Source organism: Mustela putorius, unplaced genomic scaffold (genome assembly GCF_011764305.1).
Source record: "Mustela putorius furo isolate JIRA1106 unplaced genomic scaffold, ASM1176430v1.1 tig00003836_pilon_pilon_pilon, whole genome shotgun sequence".
NCBI lineage: Eukaryota > Metazoa > Chordata > Mammalia > Carnivora > Mustelidae > Mustela > Mustela putorius.
This window is the reverse complement of record NW_025421989.1, coordinates 37,312,209-37,327,816: the sequence shown is the minus strand read 5'-3', so window position 1 is coordinate 37,327,816 and position 15,608 is coordinate 37,312,209. Positions and strand designations below refer to the sequence as shown.

At 37.7% G+C, this 15,608-nt stretch overlaps 1 pseudogene; it reads right to left on the bottom strand.

Annotated features, from left to right (window-relative positions):
* Positions 1-14,753: 14,753 nt before the first annotated feature.
* Positions 14,754-15,396, bottom strand: LOC101679264 (annotated as a pseudogene).
* Between the last annotated feature and the right edge of the window lie 212 nt (positions 15,397-15,608).

The following is a 15,608-nucleotide window of genomic DNA, read 5'->3' as shown; positions in this document are numbered from 1 at the left end:
GTGTTGTTGTTGTTTACTAGGCTTCTTCTTTTTTTAAATTTCTTTTCAGTGTTCCAGAATTCATTGTTTATGCATCACACCCAGTGCTTCATGCAATACATGCCTTCTAAACAAAGTAAGTTAAATGCCTGTCAGTCAATGAACAATATTTGTTGTGTATCTTCTCTAAAAGGGTTCCCAGTGGTCCTGCCCTTGGTATTCATACCTTTTGTGTAATTCCTTCTCCAGTGTAGGCTGTTCCCTGAAAACTGAATCCTGCCAAAAACTATGTGAGTGAGCTTGGAGACTGATCTTTCCCAAGGTGAGAATGTAGTCCCAGCTGGCATCCTGATTGAGGCTTGGTGACAGATCTTGAGTCTAAGGACCCTGTCTAGCTGCTCCCAGATTCCTGACCCACAGAAAGTAGGAGATAATAAATGCTCATGGTTTGAAGCCACTAAATTGTGGGGGTGATTTGCTAAACAGCTATAGATAACTAATACAGCACCCCTGTATTCTTGTGATGATCAAAGTGTGGCAGGGCATAGGTGTTTCCATTTAAGAAAGTCCATGAGGGGAGGGGCGGGTGGAAATCTCACAGGAAATCTCATTACCCCGGCAAAACGGGTGACTGTTTTCTTACGCCCAGTGTAAACAGTAGCTAATAGTCCTGAGGGTTCTGAGCCCACAAATTTTCTCAATTAAAAGAGGAATTCAGTCTTGAGGGAGACATAGGTGGTGGGCTGCTCACATGGCCTTTGGTCCAGGAATTGTACCATGGTGGCTTTTTGTCATTCCCAGGGTAGAGGGAGTTGGGGGGGAGTGTTGCTTCAGGACTGAGTGGAAGGGACAGTAGGGAGAGTTATTACTTAGTTTTTGGCAAGACAGATGGTGGCAAAGGTAGGCCAGCTAGATGCCCTGCTTCCAGCCAAATGGAAAGAACATCACTTGGCTTTCAGCTACTTTCAGCAGGAGAAATATTAATGGGAGAGCAAATTGAATACTTAGCACTGGTTAAATTCTCCATTCTTTTCAAGAAAGCCTCTGCCATGATGTTATCTTACTGACACCTCTCAACAACCTACTCAGATAGGCAGGAAAGGCATTGTTTTATGTTTGATGGAGTAAAAGGGTTGTTTTTTGTCTTTTGTTTTTCTGATTCCTGCTTTGGATTTAAAAAATACTATGTGAGTGACTGTCAGAGAAGTGAGTCTTCTGATATCACAAGACCACTGGGCAGCAGAAGCAGGGTGAGAGCCAAGTGCTCCTTTCCCCAGTGCTGAGCCTTTTCTTCCCCCTGCCCCTCTCCTACTGCTCAGACATTCTCCCTAGTGAACACATCTTTCCTGACCTGGGAATATAGAAGCCCTACTTCAGAGGTAGTACCCCTGAGCCTCCATGGGCAATTGAGGTCCTTCTTGTAACTTGTTCCTATAGCAGCACTTCTGTAAACTTGACATGGGCAGAGTCATCTAGGAATGGAGTTCGTGGTCAGATTCACAGGCCCCAACTCCCAGAGATTCTGATGAATTAGAACTGGACTGAGGCCCAAGACTGTATTTTATCCCCAACTACTTCCAAGGGATTTTTAAAAAATGATTTTCTTTATATTTGAGAGGCAGAGACTGAGAGAGCACAAGCGTTGGGGGTTGGGGGTGGCAGCAGAGGGAGGGGGAGAAGCAGGCTCCCCACTGAGCTGGGAGTCCCATGTGGGGCTCAATCTCAGGACCCTGGGATCATGACCTGAGCCGAAGGCAGACGCTTAACTGGCTGAGCCACCCAGGCACCCCCTTCCATGGGGCTTTAATAAATGCTGCCTGACAACCTCCTTATCAGTACCATGCTGTGGCAAAGAGCTAGAAGGCATATGTGAGCACTCTCATGAATATGCCCAAAGAGGAATCTCTTGCGTTATGTAGTACACTGTCTTCTAAAAGGTTGTATGTGTATCACATTTTATAGCTCACCTCACATGTGAAATGCTTTACATCCATGTAGTATTTTTCTTCAGGGAAAGGACTGTACCTCTAGAGGTGGTTTTATCCTCAGCACCTAAGCACAATGCCCGGTGCCTAACTTTGGTTGAATTAAACATTGGTCCAATGACTGACTATTCAGTTAGCTCAAAGAAGGGGTAGGTTTATGTATAGCTTGATGACAAGACAAAGACTTGCTCACATCTTAACATTGTTCACTCTTATCTCTACTTGACGATTTGAAAAGCACTTCTCTTACCTGGCAATTCAGAAGGATGAAAGACAAAATATAAGATGGATCCTGAAATAGCCCTGTGAATGAGAAGCTTCTAGAAACATGGTTACCTTAGTCTCGGGATCTTTCTAACCTGAGAAGTTATAACCTCAGCTTTGCCAGGAGACTGTGTGATCTATTACATTTGTAATTCCAAGAGAAGGAGAAGAGACATGATAAATGGAACCAATACAAGGTCTCAGATTTCCCTTTCACAAATAACAGAGAAGATGAACTTTGTTCCTGAATCAACGAATTACAACATATTGTTTAGCACGTGAATTAGAATCTCAAGAGCTGTGAAACAGAGGTACACGGACTCACTAGGACAGAAGTTGGTGAGGGTTTGTCTGGCCCAACTTAAGAGATCAAAGTACAGCAGATTTTTGGTAAGGCTTTGGTACACCTCTGAACCAGGCATTTTTCCTGAACTGCTAAATGGAGGTTTTCAGCCGATTTGTTTATGTGACAGCTTGCCTATTAACAGAAAAATATTGATTCCTCTGGTTTAGCAATGAGGCTCCTAAAACATTTCATCCCTAAAGTCATAAATTGGTAATAAAAAAAATTAAGCTTCCCCAAGGAGTTTGCTTGGCCTCCAATGTTTGGTTGGACAAGCACAGATATTTTTCCTGATTTTGCTGTTAAAAGCCAGACTTGCTGCTTTCTCTAGTTTGACTTATTGGGTAAGCCTTTCGAACAATGGAACTCGTACTTAGTGTGTTTTATCTTAACCTCAATGATGATATACATCTCAGCAGTAAATTTTTAAATAGCTGCGTTATATATGCTGAATAAATGATGAACCCAATTGTGCTTTCAGCTATCCTTATAGAGCATCTGGAAGGTAATCAGGGTCAAGACTGAGAGACAGAAGGATAGGGAGGGAGAAAGATTTAATATATGTCATATTCTGACAAGTTGGAGAACTGTTGATTTACACCAAACGAGGCTTAAAAAACCCAAAACCATCATTTGTGGTAAAAATCATTGGGGACACACTCCCCAAACACCAAGAAGGGTCTTGTGAACATTTATGTACCAAAGCCCTTGCCTCATTTCAATATCATTATAGTCCTTTTCCGGTAAGAGTTAAGATCCTTCTGTTTTTGCTTTTTAGTCGTAAGTGGCTTTTGGGGGCATTATTGACATACAATAAGCTGCACGTATTTAAAATATATAGTTTTGTAAGCTTTGACATACACCTACACCTGTGACACCATTACCACAATCAAGACAGTTAACATATGCATCACCCCCAAAAGTTTCTTGGTGCCCCTTTATCATCTCTCTCCCACCCCTCCAACCCCTCTCCCAACCAACCTAGTAGCAGATTGCTATCTGTTTTCTTTTTCTTGTCAATGTTTTATTTATTTATTTGTGAGACAGGGAGAGAGAGAGGCAGAGGCAAAGGGAGAAACAGGATCCCCACAGAGCAGGGAGTCCGATGTAGGACTCGATCACAGGACCCCAGGATAACAATCTGAGCCAAAGGCAGACGCTTAACCAACTGAGCCACCAAGGAGCCCTGGCATCTGTTGTCTATCACCATAGATAACTTTGCACATTCTTAAATTTTCTGTGAATGGAATCATGAGCTTTGTATTCATTTTTGTTGTTGTTGGGGTTCTTTAACTCAGCATAATTATCTTGAGTTTCATCCATGTTGCTGCATATATCAAAGTTCGTTCCTTTTCATTGTCTAGTAGTATTCTATTGTATGGACATAATACCAGGTTGATGCTTTGAGGACACTTGGGTTGTTTCCAATTTGAGCTTATTATAATTAAAGTTGCGATGAACATTCATGCACAAGTCTTTGTATGAATATGTGCTTTCTTTTCCTTAGCGTAAGTGCTTCCGCATGAATTGCTTGGATCATATAGTAGGTTTGTGTTTAATTTCTTAAGAAACTGCAGAAATGTTTTTCAACATGTTCATATCATTTATATTCTCAGCAGCACTGTATGAAAGTTTCAGTTGCCTCTATTCACACCCAATCTTGGTATGGTCAGTATCATTTCAATGTAATTTTAATCTAATATAATAGATGCAGAGTTGCATCTCTTGGTGGTTTTAATTTGCATTTCCTTACTGACTAATTATGTTGAACATCTTTTCCTATGCTTATGTGGCATCAGTATACATTTGGTGAGATGTCTATGAAAATCTTTTGCCCATTTTTTTATTGGGTGGTTTGTTTTGTTATTATTGAATTTTGAGAGGTTTTGAAAAATTTATTCTGAGCACAAGTCCTGAATCAGACATATGTTTTACAAATATTTTCTCCCAGTCTGTGGTTTGTCTTTTCATTCTCTTAACAGTGTCTTTTGAAGAGCAGAAGTTTTTAATTTTGTTGAAGTCCAGTTTGCCAATTTTTAATAGATGTTTTTGCTATATGATTGTAAGAAATCCTTACCTCATCCAAGATCACAAAGATTTTCTCTATTTTTTAAAATATTTTATTCATTTTATTTGTCAGAGAGAGAGAGAGCACAAACAGGGGGAGCAGCAGGCAGAAGGAGAAGCAGGCTGCCCATCGACCCCGGGTTCATGACATGAGCCAAAGGTAGACGCTTAACCAACTGGGCCACCCAGGCATCCCTCCTCTAAATTTTCTTCTAGATAGTTTTCATTTTTTATTTATGTCTAGGATCCTTGTTGAGTTAAATTTTGTATATGGTATGAGATATGGACTGAAGCTCTTTTTGGAAGGCACACAGTTTTATAGTTGTTCCAGACTGTTTGTTGAAAAGACTATCTTTCTCCTCTGAATTACCATTATACCTTTGTCTAAAATCAGTTATCCAAATTGGTTTGAGTGCATTTTTGAATTCTGTTTCGTTGATCTCTTTGTCAATCTTGGTGTAATCCTATATTGTCTTGATTACTATAGCTTTAAAATAACTCTTGAAATCAGGTAGTATCTGTCCTCCAAAATTATTTTTCTTCAAAGTTGTCTTGGCCATTCTGGGTCCTTTGCATTTCCATATGAATTTTAAAATTTTATTTTCATTTTCTACAAAAAAGTCCTGTTGAGACTTTGATTGGGATTACATTAACTCTAGACAAATTTAAGGGGGATTTGGATCTTAATTATATTAAGTCTTCTGACCCACAAACGAGGCATATCTCTCCATTTATTTAGGTCTTGTTTAACTTCCCTCAGCAATGTTTTTTAAGCTTTGGTGTACAAGTCTCTCACATCTCTTGTCAGATGTATCCCTGAGTGCTTCATATTTTTGAGGCTATTTTAAATGTTACTGCTTATTTAAGTTCAATTTCTGATTGTTGCTGGTATTTAGGCATACAATTGATTTTTGTATATTGATTTCATGCTCTGAAATTCTGCTAAACCTATGTTTTAGTTCTAGCAGCTTTTTTTGTAGATGTAATCATATTTTTTTACACAGACAACCACGCTAAGAATAAAGAGCTTCACATCTTCCTTTCCGATCCAAATACCTCTTATTTATTTTCCATGTTTGATTGTACCAACTAGACCACCAATCCAATGTTGCATAGAAGTCATAAGAACAAACACTCTTGTCTTGTTGCTGATCTCAGAGGTAAAGCATTTAATCTTTCACTATTCAGTAGAATGTAAGTAGTAGATTTTTTTGTACATGCCATGTTCATTTTCTGTTGCTGCATAATGAATAAACCCTAAGCATAGCATCTTAAAGCAACAAACATTTATTTAAGATTGTATTTATTTGAGAGAGGGAAAGTGAGCGAGAGAGAGAGAGAGAAAAAGAGAAAGAGAGAGAGTGAGAATGCACAAGTAGGAGGAGGGGCAGAGGGAGAAGCAGGCTCCCCGCTGAGCAGGGAGCCCAACCTGGGCCTCAATTCCTGGACACCAGGATCATGACCTGAGCCAAAGGCAGACATTAACCGACTGAGCCACCCAGGTGCCCCTGGCAATGAACATTTATTATGTCACCATTTCCATGGGTCAGGAATCTAGACATGGCTTAGCTGGGTGCATCTGCCTCAAGGCTTCTCACAAGACTGTGATCAAAGAATTGCGGTGGCTGTTGTTACATCCAAAGTCTGAGCACAGGGAAGATGTGCTTCCAAGCTTATTCATGTGGTTGTTGGCAGGATTCATATCCTCACAGGCTGTTTGATTGTGGGTGTCACTTCCTCTTTAGCTATTGACCTGGGGACTCCATCAGTCCTTTGCCACATGGGGCTTTCCATAGGCAGCTCAGCTTCCCTCAGAAAAAGACAATGAGAGAGCATGAGAGGGGAAGCAAGATTAAAGGCACATTCGTTTTGTAAACTAATTCAGAAGTGACATCTTATCACTTTTGCAGGATTCTATTTGAAAAAAATGTGAGTCATCACTGAGTCTGGCCCATACTTATGGGAAGGGCTTATAGAGGAGACAGGGAACATGGGAAGCCATCTTAGAGTCCACCTACCACAATGCCCTCTATAAAGTCGAAGAAGTCACCTTCAGTTCTTTGTTTGCTAAGAGTTTTTATCAAAACTGTATGTTAGATCATGTCAAATGAATTTTACTTCATGTGGTTTCTTTTTTAGTTTGTTCATATAGTGACTTTTAAAAAAAGATTTATTTATTTGAGAGAGAGAGAGAGAGAATGAGGGAGAGAGAGAAAGAGGTTGGGAGGGGCAGAGGGAGAGAGAATCCCGAGCAGACTGCACTCAGTGTGCAGAGCCCAACGTGGGGCTCGATTGAATAACCCCAAAATCACAACCTGAGCTGAAACCAAGAGTAGGTCACTTAACCAAGTGTGCCACCCAGGTGTCCCTGTATGATGACTTTTTAAGGCTTGTTTACACTGATTTGGTTTTCAAATGTTAAACCAAAACTGTATTCCTGAGATGAATATCACTTGCTCAGGATATATTATCCTTTTTATATATTGCTTGATTCTACTTGATAAAATTTTGTTTATAATCCTTACACCTGTGTTAATGCTTTACAAGAGCTATCGGTCTGTAGGTTTTTGTTTGTTTGTTTTCTCATAATTTGTTTGGCTGGTTTTGGTGAGAAGATGTTGGCCTCATAACACCAGATGGAGAATAGTCCTTCCTCTTCAGTTTTTGAGAAGAGTTTGTGTAGTACTGGTATATTATAACTTCTTTCCGTATTTGGTAGAATTTATCAGTGAAGCTATTTGGGCCTAGAGTTTTCTTCTCGGAAAGGTTTTTAACTACAAATTCAGTTTTTCTTGTGGATATAGGTCTATACAGTCTATCTACGTTTTAGTAAATAAACATGGCAGTTTGTGTCTTTCAAGGAATTTTTCCATTTCGTCTAAGTTGTCAAATTTGTTAGCATTTCTCTCTTAACCTTTTAATATATGTAGGATCTGTAATGTCATCTCTCTTATTCCCAATATTGGTAATTTGTGTCTTGTCTCTCTTTTTCTGGCAAGATATTTTTCAATTCTGTTGTTTTATTTTTCAAGTAAAGAATTATTTCTAGTGTTTTGTTTTCTATTTTATTGATTTCAGCTTTGACTTTCTTCTGCTTACTGTGTTCTTATTTTCTAGTTTCTAAAGGTGAAGTTTAGGTCATGATTGAGTCTATCTTTTTTTAAAAGATTTTATTTATTATTTATTTAGAGCATGAGTCAGGGGAGGGACAGAGGGAGAGGAAGGATCTCAAGCAGACTCTGTGCTGAGCTCATAGCCCAACACAGGACTCAATCTCACAACCCTGAGATGATGACCTGAGCTGAAATCAAGAGTCCCTCATTTAAGCAACTAAGCCACTCAGGCTCCCTTGAGACAATCTAATATAAACATTTAGTGCTATAAATTTCTTTCTAGGCACCACTTTGGCAACCGCCCATGAATTCTAATTTTCATTTTCATACAGTATAAAATACTTCATAATTTCTCTTTTGATTTCTTCTTTTATCCATGGATCATTTAAAAGTGTGCTGTTATGTAGTTTCAAAATATTTGGGGATTTCACAAATATTTCTGTTACTGGTTTTTAATTTCATTGTGGTTAGAGAATCTAATTTGTAAAACTTACATACTTTTAAATTATTGACACTTGTATTATGGTCAAGAATATGGTCTCTCTTGACAAATGTTCCTTGTGTTCTGGAAAGGGAGATGGTTTGATGTTCTTATTGAATGGACGGTTCTATAAATGTCAGTCAAGTAAAGTCATTTGATGGTGTTGTTTAAGTCTTCTACATTCTTGCTGATTTTCCATCTACTTGTATCAATTATTGAGAGGGAAGTATTAAAATCAACTATAATTGTGTATTTGTCTATTTCTGCTTACAGCTCTATCAGATTTCACTTCATGATTTTAAAAACTGGTTTATTAGGTCAATAAATGATTAGGATTGTTGTGTCCTCCTGAGGCATTAATCCTGTTTTCATTATATAATGGTCTTTTCTATCCCTGGTACTATTCTTTGCTCCAAAGTCTACTTTGTTATTAATATAGCTACTAAAGCTTTCTTTTGACTAATGTTAGTATAATTATCTTTTACCATTCTTTTACTTTTAACTTTTGGTGTTATAATATTTAAATTGTATTTCTGTTGGTGAACTTTAAGTGGGTCTTGTTTTCTTTGTCAATCTGATAACCTGCCTTTTAACTGGATTGTTAGATCATTTACATTTAATGGGATTATTGACATTCTTTGGTTTACAACTATCATCTTGCTATTTGTTTTCTAATTATTCATCCCATCTGTTCTTTCTTCCTATTTTCCCTCTTTGTCTGCCTCCTTTGTATTGAGTTTTTAAACTTTATTTTACATCCTTTGTTGACTCATTAGCTATAACTTTGTTTTATTGAATTATTAGTTGCTTTAGGATTCATACCATGCATCTTTCACTCATCACAGACTACCTTTATATGATATATCACTTCATACAGTATAAAAATCCTACAATAGCATAGTTCTATTTCTCCCTTCCCATCTTTTATGATATGGTTGTCATATGTTTATGTTTAAACCTCTATTATACATTGGGTTTTTTTAAACTTGTTTGTGTTGTTTTTTTTAAGCAATCAATTATCTTTTCAGGAGAGTTAAATCATAATTAAGATTCTTACAATTTACCCAGGTAGTTACAATTTCTAGTGCTTTGCAGTCTTTTGTATAGGTCCACATGTCTTTCCGGTATCATTTTCCTTCTGCCTGAAGACTTCTTTTAATATTTCTTATACTGATGATATGTTGGTGATTAATTATTTCAATGTTATATCTTTAAAAGTTGTTATTTTACCTTCATTTTTGAAAGATGATTTTGACTACACATCGAATTGTAGGTTGACAGGATTCTTTTTTTTTGGTACTTTAAAGATGTTTTCCCTTTGCCTTGGAGTTTGTATTGTTTCTGACAACAAATATGATGTCATCCTTACCTTTATTCTGCTGTACATAACATGCCATATTCTCTCTGGTTGCTTGTAAGATTTTCTCTTTATCATTGATTTTGATCAATTTGATTATTATGCACTTTGGTATAATTTCCTTATTTTCTTTATGTGTGGGGGGGTTGTTCATTCAAATTCTTAGATTTCTGGCTTTATAGTTTTCATGATATTTGGAAAACTTATACCTAGTGTTTCTTCAAGATTTTTTTCTCCCCCACCACAAAGGACTCTAATTACATATCCTTTGTGTTGCTTAAAGTTGTCCTACAACCCATTAATGCTCTTTTCTTCCTTCCTTCATTTTTTTCTTCTTCCTTTTTTTCTCATTCTTTTCTTTTTTCTTTTTCTTTCTCCTGAACCTTTTTACTTTATGTTTTTCATTTTGGATAGTTTCTATTGCTGTGTCCTAATATTCACTGGTCTTTACTCTTGCTATTTCTAATCTTCTGTTAATCCCATTCGGTATTTTTTTTTTTCTCAAACATGGTAGTTTTCGTGGTAACATCCATGTTTTCTTGAGTATGAAAATTTGATTTTTTTAAATATTTCCTGTTTATACACATAAAATATAGTAATAGTAGCTACTTTAGAGTTTTTATCTGCTAATTCTAATATCTGTGTGCCAACACTGGGTTGGATTTGACTGAGTGAGTGATTGATTATTCTTCTCATTCTGGGTCTTCTTTTCTTTTCTTTCTCTCTTTCTCTTTCTCTTTTTCTTTCTCTTTCTCTTTTTCTTTTTTTCTTTCTTTCTTTCTTTCTTTCTTTCTTTCTTTCTTTTTTTGCCTGCCTTGCAATCTTTGATTTGATGCCAACCATTTTGAATTTTACCTTGCTGGGTTTTGGGTATTTTTATATTCCTGTAAGTATTCTTCAGTTTTGCTCAGGAATGTAGCTGTATTATTTGAAAATAGTTCAGTCATTTCAGGTAGTGTTTTAATGATTTGTTAGGTAGATCTAGAGCTAATTTTCCTGGCTTAGTGTGAGTATTAGGCACAGCTGTCTCTGATTCTGTCTGACGGTTCTTTTCCCCTCAGATGGTTTGTTCACACATATGCTTTGATCAATACTCTCCTAAATATTTGAGTGGAAATTTTTGAAGATTATCACAGAACTCTCTCATTGTGTACCTCTCTTCTCTCTAGTATTCTGACCAGCTAACTCTAGTTACTTTAGTCCCCCCAGACTCTCAGGTATGTCTCCCCAACTCAGGGAGACCACGAGGCTCTGCCTGGATTCCCCTTTCTGCACCTGGAAACACTCTCAAATAGTACAACCTGGAAACACTCTCAAACAGTAAGGTGGGATGGTGATAGGTTTCATTTCATACTTTTCCTTCTCTCAGGGATCACTGTCCTTCATTGTCTGATTTTCAGTGACTTGAACACTGTTGTTTCAAATATTTTTTTCTGGTTTCTGTGGTTGTTTCAGGCAGGAATATAAATCTGGTCCCTCTCGCTCTACCCTGACTAGAAGTGGAAATACGATCATCCCATTTTAAAATGAAGAAATGATCTCAAGAGGACTTAGTGTTATAGTAAGTGGGAGAGCTAGAATTCATGCCCAGTTCTTTCCACCTCTACTCCAAAAAACATCATCTTAGAAGTATCTATATGGCTGGGGAAACTGCAGGACTTCCATCCTCCCCTTCCCAGTCTATGGCTTTAAAAAAAATTATTTATTTTTTTAAATTTCTTTTCAGTGTTCGAGAATTCATTGTTAATGCAGCACATCCGGTACTCCACGCAATAGGTGCCCTCTATAATACTCACCACCAGGCTCACACAACCTCCCACCACCCTCCCCTCCAAAACCCTCAGTTTGTTTCTCAGAGTCCACAGTCTCTTATGGTTTGTCTCTCCCTCTGATTTTCCCCAACTCACTTCTCTCCATCTCCCCATATCCTCCATGTAATTCCTTATGCTCCACAAGTAATTGAAACCATATGATAATTGACTCTCTCTGCTGGACTTATTTCATGCAGCATAATCTCTTCCAGTCCCATCCATGTTGATACAAAAGTTGGATATTCATCCTTTCTGATGGAGGCATAATACTCCATAGAATTTATCGACCATATCTTCTTTATCCATTCATCTGTTGAAGGGCATCTTGGTTCTTTCCACAGTTTGACAACTGTGGCCATTGCTGCTATGAGCATTGAGGTACAGATCGCCTTTCTTTTCACTACATCTGTATCTTTGGGTAAATACCCGGTAGTGCAATTGCAGGGTCATTAGGATAGCTCTATATTTAATTTCTTAAGGAATCTCCACACTGTTTTCCAAAGTGGCTGCACCAACTTGCATTCCCGCCAATAGTGGAAGAGGGTTCCCCTTTCTCCACATCCTCTCCAACACTTGTTGTTTCCCATCTTGTTAATTTTGGCCATTCTAACTCGTGTAAGGTGGTATCTCAATGTGGTTTTGTTTGGAATCTCCCTGATGGGTAGTGATGATGAACATTTTTTCATGTGTCTGTTAGCCATTTGTATATCTTCTTTGGAGAAGTGTCTGTTCATGTCTTCTGGCCATTTTTTGATGTGATTATCTGTTTTGTGTGTGTTGAGTTTGAGGAGTTCTTTATAGATCTTGGATATCAGCCCTTTGTCTGTACTGTCACTTGCAAATATCTTCTCCCATTCCATGGGTTGCCTTTTTGTTTTGTTGACTGTTTCCTTTGCTGTGCAGAAGCTATTGATCTTGATGAAGTCCCAAAAGTTCATTTTCGCTTTTGTTTCTTTTGCCTTTGGAGACATATCTTGAAAGAAGTTGCTGTAGCTGATGTTGAATAATTGTTCATTTATGTTTAATCCTTAATTTTGTTTGTTTGTTTTTAGAAGTAAAGGTGAGCAACTATTTAGGACTGTATATCTACTTTCCATCTCTCTTTTCAGAGAGAATAGTGTCCTTAAAGAGCTGCATTTTTAAATGCCTAGTATTTGTTGTAAATCAACAGATTATCTTTCTCTCTGTGTTTGAAACTTGCATAAACATTCAGCTTCTGTTGTTATTTCTTAGGCTCACTTATAGGTCATATACTTGCCCAGTTCAGAACCTTTGATTCTTCCTCTGGAAGAGTACTCTTTTGTCATTCTATCCGTCAAATTCTGTCCCTCATTTCAACCCCATCCCAAGGTCTATTTCTACTGGGAAAACTTCCCCACCTACGCAATTTCTACCTCTCTAAAATCATGCTAGGTTTGTTTGGACAAGATGCTCCTGAAGTCTGTTCCAGCTCTGAAGTAAGGTTTGTGGGGTCTAATATTACTCTCTCCCCTCTCTAAATTACACCATTTGGCATAAATTCATTCTGAATTATATTCTAACTTTGTGCCATATATCCTATGCACTCTGTCTGGCAAGTTGCCCATCATCAGTAAGTTCCAAATAAATCTTGTTGAAAGAAATGATGAATGGCATTTTTTCCCTAGTAATTCAGTGTATGCCCTTTTTTCCTTCTTAACCAGAAAGTAAGTTTCCTGAGGGCAGAGCTAATGTATTTTCCTTATTTGATATTACATACAGGACCTCCGCTATGTCAGAGGTATTGCTGCGTGTTTGCAAGGACTCTGATTCCAGAGAATTACCAGCAACCTGATTTTCCAGAATCATGGTACCAGGCTCAGGTGATAATACATAGTCCCAAAGTAAATATATGTTGAATGAACAATGAGATGGCTCTGGAACAGAGAGTTTAGCAAGACATTCGTTCTTACACAGAGAAACAAAGATGCAGATAGTGCAGACACACTCAAATTTTATTGTTTGCTTGATACATCTGCTGCTTTGAGGCTTATACTTAATGTGAGTCTGTTGAATGATTTACAGGTATACTCATGCACCGAGATGAAGGGCTTTATTATAAATCTCCCTCCTTGTGTTGTAGGATACTGTGCATTTTTCAATGCTGTAAACATAAATAGAAAAGTGTTTTGTCTGTGACAAGGACAAATGTCAGTTGGCAAAGCTCTTAAAGATGCAGACTTTTGAATTTGAGTTCTCATTATTATAAGTGTCCTGATTTGAGAAGTAAGCATAAAAAATGCTTTATACTTATAAATTTTATTCCATAAACCTTTGTAATAAGGAAAAACAATAAAAGTTATTATATAAATGTAAAAGATGTAGAAAATAGTGTTAAGCAAAAATAAGAAAATAAAAGCCATTCCTCTCTCCAACATAGATAACTGCTGATAACATTTTAGAGCATATTCTCTCAGTTTTTTTCTATACATATTTAATTCAAAAATGTAATTATACTAAACATATTATTTTCTACATGCTTTTTCATTTAGCGACATGGAAACTATTCAGTATATATTCATAAAAATTCTCCAGATCATCATTTCCCACTGCTGTTTAGCACTTCAATGTATGGATCTACTGTAAGTTATTTATCCAAACCCCTAATTTGAGTCATTTTTGTCATTTTCAGCATTTCTACCATCATGAAATTAGAGGAATGAATGTCCTTTGCAGCTAAAGCTTTATGTACATCCCTAATTATTTCCTTAAAATAATTCCCTAAAAGTGGAATTCTTGGGTCAAAAGTATGCAAAAATCAAAGGTTTTTCACACCAAAACTACCTCCATCCCAATTTAATCTCCCAGCAATATATGCAGTACTTTTTAAATGTGATTTCATTTGTACTTATAACCTTTATGCAGGAAAAGTTTAAGTCTTCATATTTAGCTGTTGAGGAGACAGCTAACGAGGGTGCAGAATAATCAAAGGCATATACCATTAACACCACAACTAGAAGCCCACTTTCTCCATTCCTTGTACTCTTGGAGCAGTGCTCATTGCATCTCTACCAGTAGTATTTGGAAAAACTGAGTCTGAGCGATTCCTTCATTAAAATTAAGATGTATTAGGCAAACACATATTGAAAAAGTTAAACAGGCTACAAAGCTTATGACAGTAATAGGATGCATCAAACCTTTAGACTTGTCTTTGCAATTTAAGTATTTTGCCATCAGGAGGTGATAGAAAGCCACTTCCTACCTGCATCCCGCAAGAAGGAAGTAAGTATGTTTTTTCTGAGAATTTAGTCTCTTTCTCTCTCTATCTATCTCTGTTAGGCAGGAAGTAGGATTTATTGGCTGCCATGAGTAAGGAGGGGGCAGTGCCAAGGTTCTCATGAGTGCACAGCCTGGCATTTGTCCAGGAGGGGCCATGATTTGGAATGTATTTGATCCCACAGCCATCTGGGAAGAGCCATTTTTCAGCTACCATGTCTTCAAATTTATCTGCATCAAACTCAGTTAAGCTCCACTTCTTGGAAATGTGGATCTTCTGGAAGCCAGGGAACTTGAACTTGGCCCTGTGTAGGGCCTCAGTCACATGCTCCTTGTTCTACAACTTGGGACAGATGGGCACGATGACTTGACCAATGTTGACCCTGGCTGCTGTGCCTTGGGGCTTTCCAAGGGCACTCCACATACCTGTCTAGGACCAGCATAGGACATCTTGTTGAGAAGGATGAAGTGGAAGAGGTGGAGCCACACTCAGATGTGAAAACCAACTTTGCCCCAACTTTTCATCCTGTACTTGTCAATACAAATACGGACAGCTTCCAGGGCTTCAGAGGAGAGCTGCTGCTATTCATCTGACATCATCTAGCCACATACTAGGCACTCATCCATCTTTTCTTTCTTCTACTTCTTCTACCCCAGGTCAAAGGTACAGATCCTGGCATCAGGGACACCTCTGTAGGAGTGAGGCTTTGGATATGGCTTGTTCTTAACAATACCGGTAACTTTAGGCAGTGTGTAACCCATGATGACATCAGGATCTTCAGTGGAATGCCAAGGGCAAAGAGAAGACAGTCTCTTTTCTACCTTTCCACTTATTGTGTAATCACAAGCTACAAAACTTTGTTTTGTATCTAACCAAAAATTTATGAAATTAGGACTTCCAATTGGATTGGATCAGATCAAGATTGAAAATAAGTTTGGTATTTTCTTATGAAATCTCAGCTTTTCTTAAAACT